The sequence below is a fragment of the Coregonus clupeaformis genome, unplaced genomic scaffold (assembly GCF_020615455.1).
Source record: "Coregonus clupeaformis isolate EN_2021a unplaced genomic scaffold, ASM2061545v1 scaf0174, whole genome shotgun sequence".
NCBI lineage: Eukaryota > Metazoa > Chordata > Actinopteri > Salmoniformes > Salmonidae > Coregonus > Coregonus clupeaformis.
Genome location: NW_025533629.1, coordinates 14318 through 42067, shown reverse-complemented (window position 1 = coordinate 42067; position 27750 = coordinate 14318). Strand labels below are relative to the sequence as shown.

At 45.3% G+C, this 27750-nt stretch overlaps 1 pseudogene; it reads right to left on the bottom strand.

The window, feature by feature from the left end:
- Positions 1 to 870: 870 nt before the first annotated feature.
- LOC121566703 lies at positions 871 to 26903 on the bottom strand (annotated as a pseudogene).
- Between the last annotated feature and the right edge of the window lie 847 nt (positions 26904 to 27750).

The following is a 27750-nucleotide window of genomic DNA, read 5'->3' as shown; positions in this document are numbered from 1 at the left end:
ATGTGGGCCAGCGGAGAGCACCGTCCACTCCAAATCATATCACACTAACTAAGCTACAAGAAGAAAGGCCAAGCTAGACAAGTGTTCAAATGGCACATACAGTACCTGACATGTGAAAGCACTGGTTAACAAAACAACCAAATACTCCACATGCTCCTCTCAGGAATCAGTTGAGGTCTGGAAAAAGACCACTGCCAGTCATGGTGGGGCACGGCTTAGTATAAAACTCCCCATGACAACAGACACGTACTGTAAGTGGATATACTGACGATACTCTCTCTAGTCAGCATGCAAACAACTGAATGGTCTGGGGGACTCTTGGTAAGACTACCAGCTTTCAGCAGTGACTGCCACTACGTGCTATGGCGACTCATTGGGGGCTCTCAAGCCTTCAGTTTAGCACTACACATGACCCACAATCTAACCATGCTAGCTAAAATATCTTAGCTTGTTGTTAGCTTAGCAAAGTCCAAATATAAATCTCACACTGCTATCCCCTTCAACCCATCTCTCTGTGGGGCCATAAGGGAACTGGAAAGGTCCCCTTATGAGGAAAAACAACTCAGTCACATGAGTTGTATTAACTCAGTTATGTAGCATTAGCATCATGTCCTTCTTCTCATCCTGACCACATGTTGCTTGACAGGGGTCCCCTGCCAGTGCCCAGGCAAGACTGAGAGACATAATGGGAATGAGAGGTGACTGGAGATTTTGTTCGGGAGTGCGGGACTACTTCTCATCAAACGCCTGAAGTAAAACAAATAATTGAAAACAACAAAATTTGACACAATATTTTGAGTGGGAACCATTTTGGCTCTGTTGCCACCGGAGGGTTGACTTGAGGGCTATAAAGGTTGTGAAGCTGGGACATCATTCGGGCTCAAGCTGCCGGGAGTCATGCTGTAGCTGCCCGGGAGGAGCGGTTGCGGTGGGGCTTGTAGGAGTCTTGGTAGGGGTCCTGGTAGTCCTGGTGGTACGGGTCTTGGTCTCGGCTGTGCTCGCGAGCCGACGACATGCGGTTAATCGTCCCTTGTCGCCCGCTCGTTGTGGTAGTTCTCGTCGCGGTCATCAGGTTGCGGCGCCGTTGGACGTGTGGAGTGGTCTCTCGTGTGGTTGCTGTGTTGTCTCATTCTTTGAGTCTGCTGGTTCACCTCATACACACACAAACAACCCCTTTTTGTTACATTTCTGTATGTTACACTGGGCACTAATCATTTCTGTATGTTACACTGGGGCACTAATCAACTAATCTAACTTAGAACAATGAACTGTCTCCCCTTAAAGCGAACATCACACTCCAAAGTCAACTTTGAAAGTTTGTCCCTTTAAGGGGAGACAGTCCCTTAACCCTAAGCGCTGTAGCTATCTGTTTGTGACCAACCTGCAGTCCAGAGATGGTGGTGGGTAAGGAGTGAGGGCAGTGGGGCCCAGGTTGCGTCCCAGCAGGGGGTTGGAGCGGGGCCATGGAGGTGTGGGTGGCTTTCCAGTAGGCCTCCAGGTACTCAGCTAGGTGTTCACACGCATCCTCCAACTGGTTCTCATCCAGGATGATGTCAAACATCTCCTGTCAGAGGGGGTAAAGAGAGAGAGAGAGCGAGAGAGAGAGAGGGAGAGGGAGAAGGGAGAGGGAGGGGGAGGGGGAGAGGGAGTGAGAGAGGGGGAGGGAGGGGAGAGGGAGAGAGGGGGAAATGGAGGGAGGGAGAGAGCAGCGGGAGGGGGAGAGGGAGTGAGAGAGAGGGGGAGAGAAGGAGTGAGAGACAGAGGGGAGTGAGAGAGGGAGAGGGAGGAGAGAGAGAGAGAGGGAGAGGGAGTGAGAGGGGAGAGAGAGGAGAGAGGGAGTGAGAGAGGGAAGTGAGAGGGAGGAGTGAGAGAGAGGGGGAGAGAGGGAGTGAGAGAAGGGGGGAGAGTAGGAGAAAGAGGGAGAGAGGGAGTGAGAGAGGGAGATGGAGGGAGGGAGAGGGAGAGGGAGTGAGAGGGGGAAAGAGAGAGAGGGAGAGAGAGGGAGTGAGGGGGGAGAGAGAGAGTGAGAGAGGGGAGAGAGAAGGAGAGAGGGAGTGAAGGGGGAGAGGGAGTGAGAGAGAGAGAGGGAGAGAAGGAGTGAGAGAGGGAGTGAGAGAGCGGGAGAGAGGGAGTGAGAGGGGGAGAGAGGGAGTGAGAGATAGAGAGAGAGGGAGTGAGAGAGGGAGAGAGGGGAGAGAGGGAGTGAGAGAGTGTGAGAGGGAATGAGAGAGAGAGAGGGAGAGGGAGTGAGAGAGGGAGTGAGAGAAGGTTTCAGTTCATTTGGTTGAAAGGTAACGGAGGTGGTTTGGTGAAACAGTAACGTAGCATGAGAGCTGAGCTGACATGTTAGCTCCCTAAACTAAAGGCTGTCTTGTGCTTCACAGAAAACCTGGGTTCAAACCCCGGTCAGTCACACAAACAGATTAAGTCATTTTGTCACTTGATTGTTAGCATAGACCTTTCAATGGCCCTGTCTTGGATCAACCTCAAGCAAACATAGGGAGACATTGTTGGAGGTGAATGTAGCAAGAAACACCATGAAAAGGAGCAATGGGTGCAGTATATTAAAGAGATAGTATGCTGATGGTGATGATTAAAGAAACAGTATGCTGGGTGCTGTAGATTAAATAATAAAGAGACAGTATGCTGGGTGGTGTTGATTAAAGACAATATGCTGGGAGGTGTAGAATAAAGACACAGTATGCTGGGTAGTGTAGATTAAAGAGACAGTATGCTGGGTGGTGTGGATTAAAGACACAGTATGATGGGTGGTGTAGATTAAAGAGACAGTATGCTGTATGCTGGGTGCAGTAGATTAAAGAGACAGTATGCTGGGTGGTGTAGATTAAAGAGACAGTATGCTGGGTGGTGTATGTAGGTGGTGTAGATTAAAGAGACAGTATGCTGGGTGGTGTAGATTAAAGAGACAGTATGCTGTATGCTGGGTGGTGTAGATTAAAGAGACAGTATGCTGGGTGCTGTAGATTAAAGAGACAGTATGCTGTATGGGGTGGTGTAGATTAAAGACAGTATGCTGTATGCTGGGTGCTGTAGATTAAAGAGACAGTATGCTGGGTGGTGTAGGTTAAAGAGACAGTATGCTGGGTGGTGTAGGTTAAAGAGACAGTATGCTGGGTGGTGTAGGTTAAAGAGACAGTATGCTAGGGTGGTGTAGATTAAAGAGACAGTATGCTGGGTGCTGTAGATTAAAGAGACAGTATGCTGGGTGGTGTATGTTAAAGAGACAGTATGCTAGGGTGGTGTAGATTAAAGAGACAGTATGCTGTATGCTGGGTGGTGTAGATTAAAGAGACAGTATGCTGTATGCTGGGTGGTGTAGATTAAAGAGACAGTATGCTGTATGCTGGGTGCTGTAGATTAAAGAGACAGTATGCTATATGCTGGGTGGTGTATGTTAAAGAGACAGTATGCTGGGTGGTGTAGATTAAAGAGACAGTATGATATGTGGTGTAGATTAAAAGACAGTATGCTGGGTGGTGTAGATTAAAGAGACAGTATGCTGTATGCTGGGTGGTGTAGATTAAAGAGACAGTATGCTATATGCTGGGTGGTGTAGATTAAAGAGACAGTATGCAGGGTGGTGTAGATTAAAGAGACAGTATGATAGGTGGTGTAGATTAAAGAGACAGTATGCTGGGTGGTGTAGATTAAAGAGACAGTATGCTGGGTGGTGTAGGTTAAAGAGACAGTATGCTAGGTGGTGTAGGTTAAAGAGACTGTATGCTAGGTGGTGTAGATTAAAGAGACAGTATGCTGGGTGGTGTAGATTAAAGAGACAGTATGCTGGGTGGTGTAGGTTAAAGAGACAGTATGCTAGGTGGTGTAGGTTAAAGAGACTGTATGCTAGGTGGTGTAGATTAAAGAGACAGTATGCTGGGTGGTATAGATTAAAGAGACAGTATGCTGTATGCTGGGTGGTGTAGATTAAAGAGACAGTATGCTATATGCTGGGTGCTGTATATTAAAGAAACAGTATGCTGGGTGGTGTAGATTAAAGAGACAGTATGCTGTATGCTGGTTGGTGTAGATTAAAGAGACAGTATGCTGTATGCTGGGTGGTGTAGATTAAAGAGACAGTATGCTGGGTGGTGTAGATTAAAGAGACAGTATCCTGGGGTGGTGAGATTAAAGAGACAGTATGCTGGGTGGTGTAGGTTAAAGAGACAGTATGCTGGGTGGTGTAGGTTAAAGAGACAGTATGCTAGGTGGTGTAGATTAAAGAGACAGTATGCTGGGTGCTGTAGATTAAAGAGACAGTATGCTGGGTGGTGTATGTTAAAGAGACAGTATGCTAGGTGGTGTAGATTAAAGAGACAGTATGCTGTATGCTGGGTGGTGTAGATTAAAAGAGACAGTATGCTGTATGCTGGGTGGTGTAGATTAAAGAGACAGTATGCTGTATGCTGGGTGCTGTAGATTAAAGAGACAGTATGCTATATGCTGGGTGGTGTATGTTAAAAGAGACAGTATGCTGGGTGGTGTAGATTAAAGAGACAGTATGATATGTGGTGTAGATTAAAGAGACAGTATGCTGGGTGGTGTAGATTAAAGAGACAGTATGCTGTATGCTGGGTGGTGTAGATTAAAGAGACAGTATGCTATATGCTGGGTGGTGTAGATTAAAGAGACAGTATGCAGGGTGGTGTAGATTAAAGAGACAGTATGATAGGTGGTGTAGATTAAAGAGACAGTATGCTGGGTGGTGTAGATTAAAGAGACAGTATGCTGGGTGGTGTAGAGTTAAAGAGACAGTATGCTAGGTGGTGTAGATTAAAGAGACTGTATGTAGGTGGTGTAGATTAAAGAGACAGTATGCTGGGTGGTGTAGATTAAAGAGACAGTATGCTGGGTGGTGTAGATTAAAGAGACAGTATGCTAGGTGGTGTAGGTTAAAGAGACTGTATGCTAGGTGGTGTAGATTAAAGAGACAGTATGCTGGGTGGTATAGATTAAAGAGACAGTATGCTGTGCTGGGTGGTGTAGATTAAAGAGACAGTATGCTATATGCTGGGTGCTGTATATTAAAGAAACAGTATGCTGGGTGGTGTAGATTAAAAGAGACAGTATGCTGTATGCTGGTTGGTGTAGATTAAAGAGAACAGTATGCTGTATGCTGGGTGGTGTAGATTAAAGAGACAGTATGCTGGGTGGTGTAGATTAAAGAGACAGTATCCTGGGTGGTGAGATTAAAGAGACAGTATGCTGGGTGGTGTAGGTTAAAGAGACAGTATGCTGGGTGGTGTAGGTTAAAGAGACTGTATGCTAGGTGGTGTAGATTAAAGAGACAGTATGCTGGGTGGTATAGATAAAGAGACAGTATGCTGTATGCTGGGTGGTGTAGATTAAAGAGACAGTATGCTATATGCTGGGTGCTGTATATTAAAGAAACAGTATGCTGGGTGGTGTAGATTAAAGAGACAGTATGCTGTATGCTGGTTGGTGTAGATTAAAGAGACAGTATGCTGTATGCTGGGTGGTGTAGATTAAAGAGACAGTATGATAGGTGGTGTAGATTAAAGAGACAGTATGCTGGGTGGTGTAGATTAAAGAGACAGTATGCTGGGTGGTGTAGATTAAAGAGACAGTATGATAGGTGGTGTAGGTTAAAGAGACAGTATGGCTGGGTGGTGTAGGTTAAAGAAACAGTATGCTAGGTGGTGTAGATTAAAGAGACAGTATGCTGGGTGGTGTAGATTAAAGAGACAGTATGCTGTATGCTGGGTGGTGTAGATTAAAGAGACAGTATGCTATATGCTGGGTGCTGTATATTAAAGAAACAGTATGCTGGGTGGTGTAGATCAAAGAGACAGTATGCTGTATGCTGGTTGGTGTAGATTAAAGAGACAGTATGCTGTATGCTGGGTGGTGTAGATTAAAGAGACAGTATGCTGGGTGGTGTAGGTTAAAGAGACAGTATGATAGGTGGTGTAGATTAAAGAGACAGTATGCTGGGTGGTGTAGATTAAAGAGACAGTATGCTAGGTGGTGTAGATTAAAGAGACAGTATGCTGGGTGGTGTAGATTAAAGAGACAGTATGCTGGGTGGTGTAGATTAAAGAAACAGTGTGCTGTTAGAGTCACTCACTGGAGGACACTGGGCTAGTTTGTCAGCTGCCACCAGCTGTACGTTCAGATGCTTGCTCTGGGACTTCCCTCTGGACTTGATCAGCCTCTGCAGAACCTAGACGGTGGGAAGACATTTAAATATGTGTTAGATAGTGTTAGACGTCTGTTGAAATGGTCATGCTCTTTTCGAATGTAATTGTAATGAATACTCGGACAGAGTGGTAAGATCCAATCGCAGAATAGCGATGCTTTATTAGAGTACAGACAAGGGAATAGCTTAATCGTGGTCGGGCGGGCTGTGGTCAAAACCGGGCCAGGCATAGACAGGCAGAGGTACCAAAGGAGCGGGCTTAGTCGTAGTCGAGGTCACAGGCACAGGATCAGAGAACGGTAATCACTGGGGTAGACAAGTAGAGGATTAAGCAATTCGGGGAGTCAAACAACAAGGCACAGGTCGGATACACGGGTAATCAAAAACAACAAACTCTCTCTCTCTCTCGGAACAAAACGCTTAGCAAGTCACAATGGAACAATACCTCGCGCCGACTGAGCTTCTGAGCACACCTTAAATCCTACACTAATTACTGACAGGTGTGCTCAGAACTCAGGTGAACCAGATCGAGTCTGATGACTCCCCCTCTCAGTAGATCGGGAAGTGTCAGACTCTGTCTAGATCCTGCCAACCCCGATCCCCTTACAGTATCCCCCTCCCCAGGGCCGGCTCCTGACGGCCTTCTACCTCTACCGGGTGGTCTTCCTCTGGGTCGGGGTCCTGGATGATCTGGGTGCTCAGCGTGGAAAGTGGCCTTGAGAGCGGGATCCAGTATGTCCTTAGCCGGAACCCAGGACCGTTCCTCAGGTCCATATCCCTCCCAGTCCACGAGATATTCGATGCCCCCTCGTCTCCGTCTTGACTCCAGTATCTCGTGGACTGTATAGGTGGTGTCCTGTTCATCCTCCAAAGGTGGTGTAGTAGGTTGTTGAGCGATTGGTGGATACATCGGGCTATAATGGACAGGTTTCAACAGGGAGACGTGGAACGTAGGGTTTATCCTGTAGTGTCGAGGGAGTAACAGACGGCAGGTGACAGGGTTAATACGTCTCTGAACTTTGAAAGGACCAATGTACCTGGGTTGGAGCTTCTTGCAGCTCCGTCGGAACCGCAGGTCTCGGGTAGACAGCCACACTCGTTGTCCGGTTTGATAAGTGGGAGTAGGTCTCCGGCGTCGGTCGGCATAGGTCTTTTGCTGCTGTGAGGCTTGACTGAGATGTTGATGGGCCGTCTCCCAGACCTGCGCACTCCGAGCGGAACCACTCGTCCACCGCCGGTACCATCCCGGTGCGGTATCCCACGGGAACAGGGGTGGTTGATACCCTAGAACACACTGAAAGGGCGTTAGACGTAGGGGAGGTGTGAATGAGTGAGTTCTGAGCATACTCTGCCCAAGGAAGGAATCGGCTCACTCTTGCGGCTGCCGCGAACATTGTTGCCGTAGATACTTCCCAATTTCCTGGTTGAGCCGTTCGGTCTGCCCATTGGCCTGGGGATGATATCCGGAGGTGAGGCTCACCGAGATACCCAAAGCGTTCGCGAGAAGGCCTTCCAAACCCGGGATACGAACTGGGGTCCCCGGTCGGAAACAATATCCTCTGGAACACCAAACTGCCGGAACACCTGGTTAAACATAGTCTCCGCCATTTGAGTGGCGTTAGGTAAACGGGTCATGGGTACTAACCGACACATCTTTGAGAATCGATCGATGACCACGAGAATTACAGTATGGCCCTCTGATTCTGGTAGGTCGGTAACAAAGTCCATCGCGATGTGCGACCAGGGTCGTTGAGGAGTTGGCAATGGCATCAGCTTGCCCTCCGGTAGTGCTTCGAGGCGCCTTGGACTGAGCACAAACTGGGCAGGATAATACGTAGTCTCGGACGTCATCTGTGAGGGAATCCCACCAGTATTTTCGACTGATGAGTCGAGTAGTTCGAGTGATTCCGGGATGACCAGATCCTAGCGACGTGTGGCACCATTCCATCAGTTGAGGTCGAAGCGGAGCTGGTACAAACACCTTCGACACCGGGGTTTCTGGAGGGGGCTGGTTCCGCTTGTAGGCTCTCCTGAATCGTGTCATCGATAGCCCACCTCACAGGACCAGCACGGCAACTCATGGGGAGGATAGGTTCTGGTTCAACTGGTCTGTCGCGCGCTCGAACCGTCGGGAGGCGTCCGCCTTACAATTATTGGACCCGGGAATATAAGAGACAGTGAATTGGAAACGGTTGAAGAACAAAGACCACCTTGCCTGTCGGGAGTTCAGTCGTTTAGCACTGTGAAGATACTCCAGATTGCGGTGGTCCGTGAGCACTTGGAACGGATGAGCTGCTCCCTCCAGCCAATGTCTCCACTCCTCCAGTGCTAACTTCACCGCCAGCAATTCACGATTTCCCACGTCGTAGTTCTGCTCGGCCGGATTCAGCTTTTAGAAAAAAAAAGCACAGGGTCGTGATTTGGGCGGCTCACCTTGGCGCTGGGATAGCACGGCTCCAACTCCAACCTCCGAGGCGTCCACCTCCACAATGAACGGCAAGGTAAGATCCGGCTGACACAAAATGGGGACGGTGGTAAACCGTTGTTTCAATGTCTCAAAAGCCCGCGCTGCCCCCTCCGTCCATTTCAGACCACGCCCCTTGTGGCTGTTCATCGCCGACAGGGGAGCTGCAGTGGTGCTGAAATTACGCACGAACCGATCTATAGTAATTGGCAAACCCAAGAATCTCTGAAGCTCTTTCACCGTCTGGGGTTGAGGCCAGTCTCGTACAGCTTGTACCTTGGATTCATCCAGTCTTACCCGTCGGGAGTGAGTATGGCCCCAAGGAAGGAAATCGTTGTGACATGGAATTCACTCTTCTCGGCCTTCACGAACAGAGAGTGTTGGCGGAGTCGGTCCAGAACCTGTCGTACATGGGACACATGTTCACTCAGAGAGTTAGAGTAGATTAGGATGTCATCAATGTACACTATGACGAAACGATCAATCAAGTCCCTAAAAATTTCATTCATGAACGCCTGGAACACAGAGGGCGCGTTAGTAAGTCCATAGGGCATAACACAATATTCATAATGTCCTCGATGGGTGATGAAGGCGGTCTTCCATTCATCCCCCTCTCTAATGCGCACCAGATTGTACGCACTCCTGAGGTCCAGTTTACTGTAGATGGAGGCCTGCCCCACCTGCTCGAGGGCCGCTGGAATCAAAGGAAGGGGGTAACGATTTTTTATGGTGATATCGTTCAAACCTCGATAGTCTATACAAGGACGAAGTCCGCCATCCTTTTTCTTAACAAAGAAGAAACTGGATGCGGCGGGAGACGTAGATGGGCGAATGGCCCCTTGCTGAAGTGCCTCATCAATATACTTGCTCATTGATTCCCGTTCCGCTGAGACAAAGGGTAGATTCGGTCCGCGAGGAGGGGTAGCCCGGATAGCAGATCAATTGCACAATCCCAGGCCCGATGCGGTGTAACACGGTAGCCCTCTCCTTGGAGAACACCTGCGCGTAATCCTGGTACTCTGTAGGAACAACAGTAGACACCGCACCCCTTCGCATCCTCCACAGTAGACGTTTTGCAAGGTAAAATGAGGCACTCAGCCCTACATACCTCACTCAAGCCGTGATATCGCCAGATTTCCAGGAGATGACCGGATCATGGGTGCAACGAGCCAGGGATGGCCGAGGACTAGCGGCTCCCGTGGGCGGAGATGACGAACAGAATTATGTTCTCATGGTGCAGGAGCCCACTTGTAACTTGATTTCCCGGTACGGTGCGTAATGAACCCAGTGCCCATGGGCTCACCGTCTAGCGCGTTGACTCGCAGGGGAGGTTGAATTGGGATAAGTTGAACTCCCAACTCCTCAGCAAGACCCATATCCAGAAAGCTGGCAGCCGCTCGAATCAATAAGTCCTTCCAACCTGCGCACTTTCTCTCCGACAGATAAGGTAACAGGCACATACATTTGTTTAGATGTAATGTTCAACACTGGAGTCTCACTCACCGGTTTGGCAGTTCCGAGGGCGATATCCTGGGGTACGGTTAGGTCGTACCGGACATTGACGAACGAAATGACCCGCCTGACCACAATACAGGCATAGTCCGTCTTGCCGACGTTGTTGTCTCACTGAACCTTGTAGAGGTGACCGTCCCAGTTGCATAGGTTCCTCCTCAGATTCTCTCCCCTCCGCTCTGTCGATTGCATAGGACCAGTGATCGAGGGCTCCCGGACTGTGGATGCCTTGTGTTGCACTATAAGATTATCAATAGAGATGGCTATTTTGATAAACTCATGTAGCGCAGTGATATCTCCTCGAACAAGCCAACTCAGTCTGTACGTCTTGGCGCAGCCCTCTTCGGAAAACTGTGAGCAAAGCAGTTTCGCTCCATCCGCTACCGGCTGCTATAGTACGGAACTCTAAAGCGTAGTCGGCTACTGTGCGACGGCCCTGCTGAAGTTCGCATAGTTGGTCTCCCACACTACGCCCAGATACTGGGTGGTCGAACACCTCTTGAAACAGTCTCTTGAACTGAACTTCCGCATTCAACTCGGGGACCTCAGCTGCCCAAAGCGCAGTAGCCCAATCCAGTGCTCTTCCCGTTAGAAGAGAAATCATGAAATCCACCCTGCTACGGTCATCGGAAAACATAGTACTATTATACGACATATACAGGGACATCTGGAGTAGAAACCCCTGACATTTGCCAGGTTCCCGTCGTACCTTGTCGGTATAGAAATCGGAGGTGCATGACGAGGACTGACCGTACTCGGGGTGGTGCCTTCCGCTGCACCAGCGTTGAGTAGCTGTAGGAGTTCATCCATGCGTTTCTCCTGTATCTCCCATCGCCTCTGTAATTCCGCTGGATCCATGGTAATGGCGAGGTATTCTGTAATGAATACTCGGACAGAGTGGTAAGATCCAATCGCAGAATAGCGATGCTTTATTAGAGTACAGACAAGGGAATAGCTTAATCGTGGTCGGGCGGGCTGTGGTCAAAACCGGCCAGGCATAGACAGGCAGAGGTACCAAAGGAGCGGGCTTAGTCGTAGTCGAGGTCACAGGCACAGGATCAGAGAACGGTAATCACTGGGGTAGACAAGTAGAGGATTAAGCAATTCGGGAGTCAAACAACAAGGCACAGGTCGGATACACGGGTAATCAAAAACAACAAACTCTCTCTCTCTCTCTCTCTCTCGGAACAAAACGCTTAGCAAGTCACAATGGAACAATACCTCGTGCCGACTGAGCTTCTGAGCACACCTTAAATCCTACACTAATTACTGACAGGTGTGCTCAGAACTCAGGTGAACCAGATCGAGTCTGATGACTCCCCCTCTCAGTAGATCGGGGAAGTGTCAGACTCTGTCTAGATCCTGCCAACCCCCGATCCCTTACAGTAATGTTTTATTTACACACATTCTTTAAGGGAATACTGCGTTTCACATCTTTAACCAGGTATACCGGTCAAATAGTATCATTTAAAATAAATGTATAATACCTTCGATAGATTAAAGTGTGTTCCTATGAAAACAAAACACATGTATAACTCTAGAAAACCCCTCCACTGACAAACCAATCAGTGTCTAAGCATGCTGACATTCATTTTCAAAAGAACGTGGTCCCAGTGGCTCAGTAGGTTATAGCGTACCGTATAACTGACAATGTTGACAGTTCTGTGAGTTGCTTTAGATGATGAAGTGTCTGCTTCATGGCCATATAATATTATTGTTACCTCTGAGGCCCTATAGTAGACATGGATGTGTTTCAAATCACATGACCCTAATACAAGCCCCTCCAGTCCCTACCTTCGGCGAGGAGACCTTGACATGGACGATGATGGGAGCCAACGAGGTCTTGAGCAGCTGGGCTGGGTGATTAATGGTGTCTGCATCCAGGATCACCAGCTGTAGGGACCTGGCCAGCTCAAAGATCCTCTCTATCTCACTCTGCACCTCCGCTGGGGACAAGGATGTAAACAATAGACTTTAGAATATAACTTTACTGTCCATTCAGGATGGACATTTTACTTCGGCATCACCGTACAACAATCATACACACTGAAAACAGTCAGCCCAGTACACTGTATACGTAAACAACCGGTACACACAGACTCCCATCCCTTCACTGCATTCCCAATACATTAATTCATTCTAAGTGGTGTCTACTATGGACATTGGAACGTAGCCAATGACTACGTTGAGCATTTGATTGAGCCTGTCTGGAGAGCCAGGTGGGTGGAGTTTGCACTTTTGGGACTATTCCATTGATTCCATTGCGGCAGGTAGCTCAATCAAGCTAAATCATTCTTCTTTAGCCCAGTCTCATAGAGATGCTAGCTACGGATAAAAGTAGGCAAAAGTCGATACACAATGCAAACTCAAAAGACTGCTACAGTAAAAGAGATCAATACATTATGGAGGTACATACCTAAGCTGGACCTGGTGTTTGATCTCTCGATAATGGCCCGCTTGCTGGGGTTATTCAGAACAGACCTCTTGGCTAATGATATATCTGCTGTAACTCGTGTGATAGATATCCTGAAATGGTCAAACAAAGACACCAATTTAGGCATTAAGTGGATAAATACTGCATACCTTATTTTGCTGACAGATACTCCTTCACTAAAGAGCTATTCCATGTGAATTTCTAGGCCTATCTATCTCGTAGGGCTTCATAAGTCAATGTCATTTGAGTGTAACGTGTTGAACAATAAACAGACAAAACATCAAAAGGAAAGGAACCTCTTTCATCTACATTTTAGTCATTTAGCAGGACGCTCTTATCAACTACCAACTGAGCTACAGGAGGCCTCATCCTTAATCTCACCTGCCGTCAAACCTGTGCTTGAGGAAGTCAAAGAGTGCTTTCTGCATCATGTCCGTCACCTGTGGAGAAAGAGAAGCCGAAAGAGGAGAAATAGTGAAGATGGAGAGAGAGAGAGAGAATTATGAGGGTATATATAGGAGAGAGAGTAGTGTTCAAAAAGAGAACATTTAACCCTAACAGCAAGCAAACCTCCTGGGAAATAACATTTTAGTCATTTAGCAGACGCCGGACTTACAGTTAGTGAGTGCATACATTTATTTTCATACTGGTCCCCGTGGGAAAACGAACCCACAACCCTGGCGTTGCAAACGCCATGCTCTACCAACTGAGCTACACGGTATCAACTGGGTGATCATCATGGCCACAGCACATCATGGCCAGAGCTAAGATGTCCCATGACGCCAGCCTACGTGCAACAAACCATTTAGCATTCTATCAATTATATTCTACTAGTTCAGATATCCAGTCATTTGACTGGAGGATACTAAAAATAATATCAAACATCCCATTATATTTCATAGAGTTCTACCCTGATACAAAACAACTACAACTTGATGAGTGCAATAGTAAAGCCAGATTTGGGGTCAATTCCATGATATCAGTCAATTCACTAGATAGATTCATATTCTGTTACTGAAATGCAATGTAAAATCCTCATTGTCAACAATAGACTAATTTCAGACTAAAATGGATCTCCTGAAATTACTGAATTTGGATGGTATCATGGAACTGGTCAGAGGCCTGCCAGTAAGGATGGTGGCATATACAAAGATAATTTAGTGGCTGGTTTAATCTAGAAACACAGCGATGCTGCTTCCAGGGGTTCTCCTCTCTACTCTCTCTTCTCTCTACTCTCTCTTCTCTCTTCTCTTCCCTCCTCTCTCTTCCTACTCTCTCCTCTTCTCTTCTCTCTTCCCTCCTCTCTCTTCTCTACTCTCTCTTCTCTCATCTCTCTACACTCTCTTCTCTTCTCTCCTCTCTCTCTCTCTCTCCTCTCTTTCTAATTTCCAACGTTGCTCTACTTCTGATGCTGACGCGTTTGCACCCAGAAGGTTGTTACCGCGGCAACAGAGCACACTGGGGGATGAGGCGACTGATTGCGTTCCCTCCGTGCGAGGAGAGAGAGAGCGAGCGAGAGAGAGAGAGAGAGGAAGAGGGGAAGAGGGGAGGAGAGGAAAGCAGCTCCCTGTACTATGGTGTTCTGAGAATGACTAGAAAAACATCAACAAAGCACCTCACTCAGCATCCTAAATATAGACTCTAGTAGAGCTCCAATAGGCCTATTCTGTGTCAATACAACATTATAAAAAAATGGCCTACATATAAACATGAATGAATATAAACCTGAACTCAATAGAAACGCCATCAAGCCATGAGGAGATCTTCCCTCAATGAGATGTGATCATGACAGCCGCAACAACAATCATTTAACATGATGCACTGTTACTGTCATTCCACCAATGGGAGCTCTAGGATGGGCCAGCAAGCCAGAGGATGATCATGTGACTCAAAGATGGCCGCCGCCGCTGCTGCTGCTTACCTCATAGCCCTTGAGGGAGGGCCCCACCAGCACCACAGGCCTCATGGACGGCACCACGTCGTAAGGCGGAACGTGTTCAGTCTGTAACAGAGTAACAAAGGAATCAGAGGAGCAGCGGGACGCATTGGGAGAATCTCAATTGCATTTCCTAGAACCCTCGGCTCTCCTCAAAACCTATTGGAGGAGAAGTCAGAGGGGAGGGACCTTTTACCTTCTCATCCAATGGGTTTTGAGAAGGAGGCGAGGAGAGAGGACGCAAGGAGTCAAGGAAATGCAATTGAGATTTTCCCACAGTAACAAAATGGGATAGATGCACACGACGACAGCACGGGATGTATGGATCATTGTGACAGCACAATCTGACTCAAATCTATTTCACTAATGTAGATGGGACGTTAGATGGGATGTTAGACAGGATGTTAGACAGGATGTTAGATGGGATGTAGGATGGGCACTGTACTATTGTAATGTAGACAGCTCTAGTTGATGGAGACAGTTTAGTGTTACCATCACCCACTTACCGCTTTTTGTTTCTGCTTTCCTGTGAAGTAAAACAAAACAGAATTGTCAATGTCTTGTATTGTATTGTGTCATAAGTCACCATAACTTGTCAGGTCAGAGACCTCATGATCCTGTACTTCATTTTGGGAATTGTGATGATCATAATGTAATTTACAGTAAATACATTTTCAAACCCGAGGATATAACTGACACACAAAGTAAACATATACCCTCTAGATTCATCATCCAACATATAAACATGATCCTAATATCCTATGAGGCATATTCACAAAGTCACATGACTGAAGTTCAGGGGGGTCAAAGTCTTGTCGTTGGGTTCACCCTGTGGTAAGCCAAGTCTCAGAGCGCCTGCAGTCCTCAACTGGAGGAAGAGGAGGATGGGAGAATACACTATATATATATATATATACACTCTATGGATCCACAACCCAGCAGGCAAAAGTAGGTATGGGATGTTATAATGGCGTCATATTCTGGTTGTAAACTGGTTTTCTGGTTGTTGAGACATCTGATTACAACCAATGTTATATTGACGTCATATTCTGGTTGTAAACTGGTTTTCTGATTATAGAAATGTCAAGATAACTCAGGGACAGAGATCATACTTTGGTTGTTATCTGTTCAGATTACAACCAGTTAAAGACGTCTTTCTCTGATTGCTAAAAAGACGTCCCAGAAAAACGTCCTTTTACAACCAGAATACAACTTGACCGTGACATCACAAAAAAGACGTCACAATGACGTTATTGCAACCAGTTTTGCCCGCTGGGAATCATTTATCTTAGGTTCTATGGAGAGACATGGGAAGGCTTAAACACTAAGCAATCCTTGCTCTACGTCTCACGTTGCCTTGCCAAAGTTTTCTAGTTCTTCTCTAACCTAACGGAGGGCCAGTAGGGGCGGACAACGTCCCCCCATCATCTCTAAGAGGCTCTCACCTGCAGAGGAGATGAGGGGTCTGACCGAGGCGGACACCTCATCCTCTACACTTGAGGAAGAATTCCCTCCAGACTTACTGGAAAAGACAAGAGGGACAAAAGGAACACAACAGAATCACAGTGTTAATGTGGCCAACGGCGACTGGGTTAGAAATGCACAATCCAGGCCTTATAGGGTGAATGAAGGACTCGAGGTGAGCCTCTCAACTCATCCCGAGTCTTCTCATTACACTGAATTAGTGTTCAAACTGAACAGGCCTAGTGCAGTGAACGGCTCTGAAGGATAGTACGCACACGAGACAAAACCACCGGTGACGGGAGCTTCAAGAGCGATTAAACAGACAGAGCAGCTAGGTCGCTAGAAAAACCAAAGCACTACTGATTATTAAGGCCAGAGACCTTAGAAATATTTAGATTTTTCTATTCTGGATATGGATGGAGAGAAATGTAATTATTCTAAATGATCTGTAACACTTCCTATGATTACCTTCTTTATAACACATCATAAGCACATTCATAACCAAGTGAGTTATACTAATTTGACTAATTTGTCATAACCGAATCAATTTGACTAAACTTTGAATAGCACTGCTGGCCCCTTCCTAACCCCCTTCCCAGGGTCACAAGCCTATAAGTCTCTGACTGAGTGAGAGAGGCCTGGTGATAGGTTACCTTACCCTTGGACTCGCCCTCGCTTCTGTTCCTGCTGGATGCGGATGTTCTCTAGCTTCAGGGGACTGGGGATGAAGCCGATCTCACAGCCCTCCTTGACCAGCCGGGCCGATCCACCAGTCGTTGTTGAACTTCTGGATGGGTTGGAGGTGTGGTTGAAAAATCAGTTTCAGTGCGTTTAGACAGGCAGCCCAATTCTGATATTTGTTTCATTCACTAATTGGTATTTTGACCAATCAGATCAGCTCTGAAAAAGATCTGATGTGAAAAGATCTGATGTGATTGGTCAAAAGACCAATTAGTGGAAAAATAGATCAGAATTGGGCTGCCTGTCTAAACGCAGCCAAAATGACATGAATACAATGAAATAAGCAGTTGTATCTAGTTTTAACACACAGTGAGTGTGTTTCAGAACACAGGTACTAAATTCAGTGTACATCCCTTTCTGTTAATGTAATAGTGGTTGATAACTGCCCTGGGTCAAATACATATCAAACACAGGAGGCTGGTGGCACCTTAATTGGGGAGGACGGGCTCGTGGTAATGGCTGGAGCGGAATAGGGGGATGATGCCATTCCATTGGCTCTGTTCCAGCCTCCACTGATATCAAATACTTTCAAATAGCTACACTTAATCTAGTTTGTCTGGTACAATGGTATAGTCCGACATGTGCACACTCCAAGCTAAATCATTTGGCATTGAAAAATATCTCACAAATCTATTTTACAAATGTATTTGATCAAAGTCCGGTTGATAGCGTGCCACAGTTCAACCTTGCCTCAGTGACAAAAACATTACCTCCTTTATGTGAAGGAAGTCCTTAGCATCGAACGAGATGGCGGTCGCTGGCACCGGCACGTCCTCGTCTAACGCTCCACAGTAGCTGACATTGGTCTTCACAGCAAAGGCCACGGCTTTAGCCTTTGGAGAGAGAGAGAGGGACAAGAGGGTCAGTCAGAGAGCCGCACAGCATGAACGTAAGTTCACATGAATGAACTATGACTTACAAGGCTTAATAAAGCCTTCATAAACCCTTTATAATGCCTACGTGGATGCTTCACAAATCATTTATAAGCAAATGTCATACAATATAAGTGTGCTATAACGGATCCTTACATCTGGTGCTTTATCAATTGTGGCATAACCCTTCTGCCACCCTTTACATAGTACAGTATAACGTCTTCTTGTTGTCCAGGTAGTACCCTCACATTTAAATTATTTCCAGGAAACATGCAAACCTTTTTTAAAACCGTTTTATCCCTACTGAACACAACCTCTCTGGGTCTCACCTTGGCTCTCTCCAGCTGCAAGGCAGCCTGCTGCTCCTTCTGCTCTCTGGTCTGGGCCGGGGCCTGGGTCCCCGGGACCGCTTGGCTCGGGCTCTGGCCCTGGACCTGGCCCGGCACCTCCCGCTCCTCCTCCAGAGAGACATCCGAGTCCGATGGTCTGCTTGTGTAGGAATCAGCTGAGCCCTACAACAGGACATGGACAGACAGGAAGACAGCAGCTGTCACTATGATCACACTGCCAGCGTCACCGTCACCAAGCTGTCACCAGGCCTTCAACAGGCCGTCACCAGGCTGTCACCAGGCCGTCACCAGGTGGAGGAGGTTGTAGCATGACGTACTACAGTACCCATAATGCTCTGTAACTACATCCGGTTTATCTTACTAAACAGAGGTGAGGTGATTTGGAATTGATTGATTAATTGATTGATTGATTGATTGATATTTATTAGACAATTTTTTTAATACATACATAAGGGCACTCCAGCCGGTGACGCCTACACATGCAATTTAAGAAAATCATCAAGGATAACACAATAAAGCTTAAAAGCTTATTTCTATTGTGGTCCATTTGGAGGGGGAGGGGGGTGTACACAATAGGCACCAAAAGGTAGACCATATACTATCCCAGGCATTTTCTACTCTTCTCACCCACCTACTATAGTCTTACGACTCACTTTTGAGACTTTTTTCAGTGAGAACTTGAAACTGCCTCTGGAGATGATACATTTCAAATTATTTGGAAGACTATTCCAAAGAATAGCAGCTGAGTACAAAAAAGTTTATTTCCTTTTACCACTATTAAATCTAAAAGGAACAACGACAGTTTCACTCCTTCTAGTGGAATAGTTATGGTTATCCCGGACCAAGTTCAAGTAGTTACATAGGTACCTGGGGACCATACTGTGGACAAGCTTACGTACAACACACACTTTAATCTGAGAGACTCTCTCCTCCACTTTTACCCATCTGAGGCTTTCAAAGTGGGAATGGTCAAGATGAGAACGAGCGGGAAGTTTAAGAATAATCCTGACTAATTTGTTCTGAGATGTCTGCAGTTTATTTTTAATTATCTTGGGGGCACTATTGTACCAGGAAGAGCATGCATCGAATCATAGTCTTGTGATGAGGTAGCACTGCCTGAGACTTGATAGCCCAGATGTTTGATTACCACTGGTTACACATTACCACCGGTTACACATTACTACTGGTTACACATCACTACTGGTTACACATTACCACTGGTTATGCTCATATGTGAGCACAGTGGCCCGTAGGCAGCTGGACTGAACAGGAAGGTTGGCTGAGACATGTCTGGAGCATGTGTTAAAGTATTGACCCATGCCTTGGCCTCAGAAGAAGAGAGAGTGAATCTACTAATGATAATCGAATTGGGGAACAACATTAACTCAAGTCAGAGAAAGAACAGTGTGTGTGTGTTTGGTGTGTGTGTGTGTGTGTGTGTTCGGTGTGTGCGTGCGTACCTGAGTGTGTGTGTGTGTGTGTGTGTGTGTGTGTGTGTGTGTGTGTGTGTGTGTGTGTGTGTGTGTGTGCGTGCGTGTGCATGTGTCAATATCGCATTAGGAACCTGGAAAGTCTCGCAGTCTGCTAAAATCCACACACGCTAGTCATAGCACAGCACTTTCTACAACAGACAAGCTATCTCTTGGGCTTACTTCAGCAGGGGCTCTATTGAATTGTGTGGACCAATCACAAAATGGCGGGTCTGGGAAACCAAAACGAGGAGGTTTGCTTATTTAGAGAAAGAAGTGATTACTCTGAAAAATATATATATTGCATCTTGAGTCAATGCTATTAAGAAACAGCTGCTGATATAAATCCATGGATCACATTAAGGTTCTATGATAAAAGTACTATGAGCCTAATTATTAACCACAATCATAACATTTAAAAAAATGTTTTTACTGGGTGTCACCTTTATGAAAAACACATGACACAAATCAACCTACACTGCTCTTGTTAAAAGTATTTATGTTAATAGTCACAGCTCCCTGTTTTCACACTAGCACCACTCTGTCTTATAACGATGTGGTCTTTCTCAAGCATCATAAGCATTCAACTGACATACTGTATATTATAAGAACACCCTGTTAGAACAATCCTCACTGTCAACACACTCTCTCTCACACACACACACACATGCACGCACACACACACACACACACACACACACACACACACACACACACACACACACACACACACACACACACACACACACACACACACACACACACACACACACACACACACACACACACACACACACACACCCAGCTCTTCTGCTTAAGTGCTTTGGTAAACATTTATTCTCACGCCCCCTCAACAAATACCATATTCCTTTATATATATTCATTATATATCTTAATAAATAATTATAGCCGGTTGCTGATCAGCCTATATATATCAAATGGATAACAGGGTATGTGGGTGGTTAGAGGGGTGCATTTTGGGGTAAAGTATCTCTTCACGGCCATATTGTACGACTGTCGGGCGTCTAACAGAGCACTGACATGTGACTCATGTCTATCTAACTCCAGTGTATGACATCACGACGCACGCTCCTCTCTGTCCTCAGCAGCAGAAATCCAACACATTGCTGTTGCTGGGAGTAAAAATAGAATTGTTGCCCCTTTAAACAAAAGGCACTAAATGCAGCAGGGCTATACCCTACGTTTGGAAAGGCTGTGATATGAGGATACATTACGCAATCACAACCTCACGCTGGGAGCGAAACGGCCCTCTGGAGCATAGGAATGAGCATTTACACACTGCTCTCCTCTCGCTATATAACGCTATCTCCATCTTTGTGCTCCTACGTGTGCTGTGCATTAAATGGATGCCTACAGTGTACATTGTATAGCTATCATCAGCCATTGAAATGTGCTGATGATAGGATGCAGCTATTCAGATGCATTGGGCTAATGCTGACAGACACATATTGCTAGTCATACTTATACACATCATCGCTAATTACACTCTCACGACTGTGCACACACACACACACACACACACACACACACATACACACACACACACACACACACGTCTGACGCCGTCTTCTCCCTACAGTGCCACAGTCACCCCACCCCCCAGCGGAGACCGCGATCCTTCTATCTACAGCATGAGACCGTCAGCTTACCTACAGTAGGCCCTGTGTTTGTGTGTGCACCACAGCTGAGCCACCTCTATCGACAAACACACACACACACACACGATCTGAAGCTAACCCCCCCCCCACCACTCACCGCCTCCGAGTCTTCAAATCCATGCAGGTACAAATTGTCATACATGGAGGTCTGCTATTTCCAAAAGCACCTCTAGAAGAATAGAAGGAAGAGGAGGAAAAAACAGAGAGAGCGGAGGAGGAGACTGTGGTGGAGGAGGGGGAGCAGGAGGAGGAGGAGGAAGAGGAGGAAGAGGGATCCACCACAGAACACGGGATGATAGGGGGATGACGATCCCCTCTCTCTTCACTGTAAAAAATAAATCCCTCCTTTTTCCGCTGGAAGAGGAAAAGAAGTGGGAGCAGTAGCAGAGCAGGCCTGCGCTTGGTTTCCCCTAGGCCTGCTTGGTTTCCCCTAGGCCTGCTTGGTTTCCCCTAGGCCTGCTTGGTCGATGTTTGTGAATTAGCCCCGAGCCTGGATGCTACTGGCTCACATTATAAGGCAGAGAGGCTCTCCCTAGAGGCAGCCCAATCCTGGCATTTCATCAGCCCTTCCAAACACAACGAACGGAGCAGCATAGAGAATCCTTCCTAAATATCAGCACCCGATGACAAAGCCAATGTGCAGCAAGCCGATTGGCTGTGCAGCCCTCCACTCAGCTTGGACGCACACACACTCTCTCCTTGACTGGGCGAGTATAGGAAGAGGGAGATGACAGTAGCATCATTCTCTCTCTCTCTCTCTCTCTCTCTCTCTCTCTATTTATGCGTCTCCCTTTCTCTCTCTATCCATCTCTCTCTTCCAGTGTATAGGCTAAGCACCACAGATATAACTAGAATATGAAACAAAAGGGGCTGTATAGAGTATAGTGGATAACCAGAATATGAAACAAAATGATCTGTATAGAGTATAGTGGATAACCAGAATATGAAACAAAAGGATCTGTATAGAGTATAGTGGATAACCAGAATATGAAACAAAAGGATCTGTATAGAGTATAGTGGATAACCAGAATATGAAACAAAGGGATCTGTATAGAGTATAGTGGATAACCAGAATATGAAACAAAATGATATGTTTAGAGTATAGTGGATAACCAGAATGTGAAACAAAAGGGTCTGCATAGAGTATAGTGGATAACCAGAATATGAAACAAAAGGATCTGTATAGAGTATAGTGGATAAATAGAATATGAAACAAAAGGATCTGTATAGAGTATAGTGGATAACCAGAATATGAAACAAAATGATCTGTATAGAGTATAGTGGATAACCAGAATATGAAACAAAATGATCTGTATAGAGTATAGTGGATAACTAGAATATGAAACAAAATGATATGTATCGAGTATAGTGGATAACCAGAATATGAAACAAAATGATCTGTATAGAGTATAGTGGATAACCAGAATATGAAACAAAAATGATCTGTATAGAGTATAGTGGATGACCAGAATATGAAACAAAAGGTTATGTATAGAGTATAGTGGATAACCAGAATATGAAACAAAATGATCTGTATAGAGTATAGTGGATAACCAGAATATGAAACAAAAGGGTCTGTATAGAGTATAGTGGATAACCAGAATATGAAACAAAAGGTTATGTATAGAGTATAGTGGATAACCAGAATATGAATCAAAAGGATCTGTATAGAGTATAGTGGATAACCAGAATATGAAACAAATGGGGCTGTATAGAGTATAGTGGATAACCAGAATATGAAACAAAAGGATCTGTAGAGTATAGTGGATAACCAGAATATGAAACAAAATGATCTGTATAGAGTATAGTGGATAACCAGAATATGAAACAAAAGGATCTGTATAGAGTATAGTGGATAACCAGAATATGAAACAAAATGGGCTGTATAGAGTATAGTGGATAACCAGAATATGAAACAAAAGGGGCTGTATAGAGTATAGTGGATAACCAGAACATGAAACAAAAGGATCCGTATAGAGTATAGTGGATAACCAGAATATGAAACAAAAGGATCTGTATAGAGTATAGTGGATAACCAGAATATGAAACAAAAGGATCTGTATAGAGTATAGTGGATAACCAGAATATGAAACAAAAGGGGCTGTATAGAGTATAGTGGATAACCAGAATATAAATGATTCATTCCAAAATGGTTTGATGTACCACAATGTATTGCATGTTATAACTGTAAGCTTCCATTCTGATAGTCACATTATCATGTTGATGCTTATTCAAGTGTATCCGTTTTCTAAAATAAACATGGGGCAAAAGACCAATAAGAAAACAGCAGATTCACAAAATCAACTGAATCTTCTTATGGAAAGACACAATAACAGAAATAGTTCAAATAAAAACATTTGCCTGTAGAGAGATATTTTGTACAGTATTTATATTAGAAAAATATATGTAAGTTCATTAAAATTTCAAAATGATGAGTGTTGGCCAACCCCCCTCCTAGAGAGACATGTACAGTAAGCTTTTGCTCCAGCCCTGCTGAAACATAATTCTTAGCTGAATCAGCTGTGTTGGAGTGGGGTTGGAGAAACAACCTAAATACCCTGTTACTCTCTATCTCTCTAAAAGGGTCTGTCCTGAGTGGACAACTTTCATCCCAGAAAGTTGTCCACTCCCCTCTGCCCTTGGTCACTCCCCATCACAGACCTGAGAAGACATGGCTAGGTGTAAGCTAGCAATAGCTCCAGCTAGTTTCCGACATATTGCTTTCACCTGTCCAGTCCTATCAGATCTGTGAAGAGGGAGTGAACGAGGGCATAGGGAAGGGAACATCTTTCTGGAATGTAACCCATCCCGGCCTACCTGTGGAGTAGGGTGAAGTTGCCCCTTTACACTGATCTTCAGTCAGTTTTGCATTTCCCCCACTAATGGTTAAGGTTAGGATTGGGGGAGGGGAAGATGATCCTAGATCTGTACCTAGGGGAAACCCCGGAGTCCTACCTGTCTGAGGATGAAGCTAGTGGAGGTGGTGCTGCCATCAGACCTTTTCAATCGGCTCCTCCTGGAGTAGGTCCCTCGGTTCACCTGTGTGGGATCAGACAAGCAGCACAACCAACCAAGTCACCCCAGTCCTTCTCAAGGGAAATCAAGCTCAAGAACAACAGAAACATTAACAGATTAAAAATAACAATACATAATGCTACTGTACACAGCAGTTACTGATTTAATTGCTTTCCGTGTTACATCTTACCTATATTCCATAGTTCATTCTGGAAATATTAAGTAATTAAATTATATTCTATTCAATTATATTGTGTTCTATTCTATATCTTGGTGTGTATACTCCGAGTCGGTATTCATGTCATAAGAAGGAATTCCCCTCAACCATGACCACAAATTGGGGAAAACAAACATTATTTCCCATTGACCCCCATTGTAAAAGAGTCAACTTAGTCGTAGATTTTTTTGTTATACAGAAATAACAAAACATGCTGAAAAGCTGCTGTGTTGTTCAATGTACATGTAACCAGGTCAGAAATCCCTACCTACGGTTCGTAATGCTCCCATGTAGGGAAAAAGAGCCTGCGAGAACACCTCTGGGGCTTCAGGCTATTCGGTGTGGAAGAGTGGGAAATTGTGGAGACCCAGTGTCCAAGTAGGCTACACGTAGCTATGTGTGTGGAAAATATTTAATCACAGGTAAGACGTTTAACTTTTAGTAGTTCGTTTTTAACTCCACTCACTACTTGTAGCTTTATAATCCGTTTGTTTGTGTTGTTGGTCTTGGATAGCTTAATGTTCTGGTTGGTAGCTAGCTAGCACTCAGTCACGTGGCTAACGTTAGCGGCGTCATGAAAAGGGGCATGAGGGAAACCCTACAATATGAAGTTTTTCTAACATTTTTACATTTTAGTCATTTAGCAGACACTCTTATCCAGAGCGACTTACAGTTAGTGAGTGCATACATTTTCATACTGGCCCCCCGTGGGAAACAAACCCACAACCCTGGCGTTGCAAGCGCCATGCTCTACCAACTGAGCTGCAGGGGACTAAGTAGTGAGAACGCTTGGGAGCAGGCAATGTTGAAAATTAATCTTTAGACATGTTGTACTTTTCTTAAATGTAGTTTTGTAATTGTCTAAAACAAGCAGACAACAAGAAAATTGTGTTTGAATAAGTATAGTTTTTGCTGTGAGCCAATGGGGTAACCAAGGTAACCATGGGTTGTTTTCCACACAGGCGGGCGGGGCCGCAAAGTTCTATTTAATACCAACTGGGAGTATCAATTAGTCTATCTATTCTATATATTGATGCCAGGAGACTCCTGTGGCGTTTGTCCTCTGTAATCCTGGCAGGCTTTGGAAGACTGTGTGTGTGTGTGTGTGTGTGTGGGTGTGTGTGTGTCTGTGTGCGTGCGTGAATGTGTGCCGTGTGCGTGCCGTGCGTGTGTGTGCGTAGGGTGGGGGGTCTCAGTGTGAGAACTGTCAGAGCAGCCCGGTGACATCGCCCCCCATAGGGCAGACATGACACTGGCAACATGACACCTACAGGCCAATCACAACCCCCCACTCCGTCTCTAGCACAGCCAGTGTCCTCCCACCATAGGAGAGATGTACCTTACTGTAGCTCTGTAGTAGTACTTGTAATGTTATGTTGGCTAGTAACATTTCCACGATAACATTGACATTCAAGGAAACATAATGATCTATAAGGGTTGCAAAATTCTGGTAACTTTCCCAAAATTCCCAGGTTTTCCAGAAATCCTGGTTGGAATTATCCTGGAATCAAGAGGGAATATGCAGGAAATCCAAAAATATCCAACCTGGATTTACGGAAAACCTGAGGATTTTGGGAAGATTCACGAAATGTTTCAACCCTATCTATAATCAAGACTTTCACTGTTTCCGACTTTCATTAGCAAGTCTCTAAAAGGGCCAAATATAGACATATCCTGAACCTCTAAGGGGCCGGTTAATTATCTAGCAGTGATTTGCTCCACTTATGGCTAAGTCTCCAGAGTTAGTAACAATGTCACTATTAAAATATCAGAACCTACTTTTCTCCTGAATCTACACCAAATAGGGCCATCTTAACTGGGTCACGTTAGTCACTGGGTGTCCCTTCGTCTTGTATTGTATCTTGCTGTGGTGTGACCATATTGTTATTAGGTGAAAACACTTGGTAAGAAATCACATAGGCTAAATACATTCCAGAGGCTAGGGGAGGAAATAACACGTTACATGTTTCATAAAAACCAGCAAAAAAAATAGGGCATGCTGTCTATACAACATCTTACAAAAGGTGATTTATAGCACATGTATTACTTAGTCTAGTAATTACTATGTGAAGCTGGGATATTTTGGATTGTTTTCTTTGATTTAAAACAACATTCAGTAGCCTAGACACTAAATATTGAGATTGTATGATAAAACATTCTACAACCGCATGAGACATGGTGTGTAGTAAAACAAGGAATTATAAAAGTGCCAAAGTTGTTTTGTTTGAAAACAAAACAGTTTGAGGAGAATAGTTAACTGTCTATCTTCTCCCGTTGGGGTGACCTACCTGAAAACTGGTCGCTTGGATGCCCTCACCGATCTTATTCCGAATGTAGATGTGTCGAGACTGCATTTCGGCCAGAACATCGGTCCAAATGGGTGGTTGCTGCCTCTCTGGCCCAGCCCAGTGGAAGTGTGGTGGAGTGTTGTGTACTTGCTCCAGCTTCAAGCCACTGCAATATCCTCTGGTACTATTCGAACAACACGGTTCTCCTGCTCTTTACCTTGTGACAGGTGCTCACGACGCGCGCGCACTGTCTGCAACTGCTGCTTCGCGCCACTGAAACTCGCTCGAGCCACTCTATAGCGGATGTGAGAGAGGAGCTGACTTTTCTTTTCATTTTCACTGGATAAAATATGGCTAGCAGCGTCTTTTGGGATTTAATCCCTTTGCGCGCTTCAATGGGTTTATTCTTGTGAAAATAATTATTTCAATTTTGTCATTAGGCTAATTATTATCGGCTAGCCGAAGGCATCTTCCTAAACTATTGACAAACCCGAGTCTGTTTCAGCCCAAAGCGGCCCTGCCACTTGCTATAAAGCTGAGAGATGGAGCTGTGGAGTTGTTACCTAACCATGCTCAAAGTCATAGACAGGTTGTATGGATACAAGGAGTGGCAGTCCACCCATGTGATCAACATTATAGTTTTAAACACAGGCTATAGGTAGCCTATCCTGGTCCGCTGGCTAACTGCGCATCTATAGACGGAAGTGTCTCTTTAACGAGATTAACTTGAGTAGACGTTGTTTACAAATGTCCGAGGATGACGAACAAACAATAGGCATAAAGCCTCATAATACCATTTTATATATATTTTTATTATGATAGGGTAGATGTAGGCCTACTTAGCTTACTTGTACTAAGATAATTTTGTCTGGTGTTTGCCCTGGCAAAGATTTCCTTTTTTAGTCTGTTAGCTTATTTCTTATTTGGTAGTTGCTGTGAATGTTTGGAGAGAAGGTTGTCTTTCTTCAGAGTTTTCCCCCCGATATTGCCGATTTAGGCCAAACCTTAGTATTTTACCAAACACAAATGTAGGCCTATACCTGTCCTGCACTGTTTTGCCAGATGAGGGCAGTATTACAAAGGGTATTAACTGACATGCTAAAGGTATTCATTGACTACTGTGACAACGGG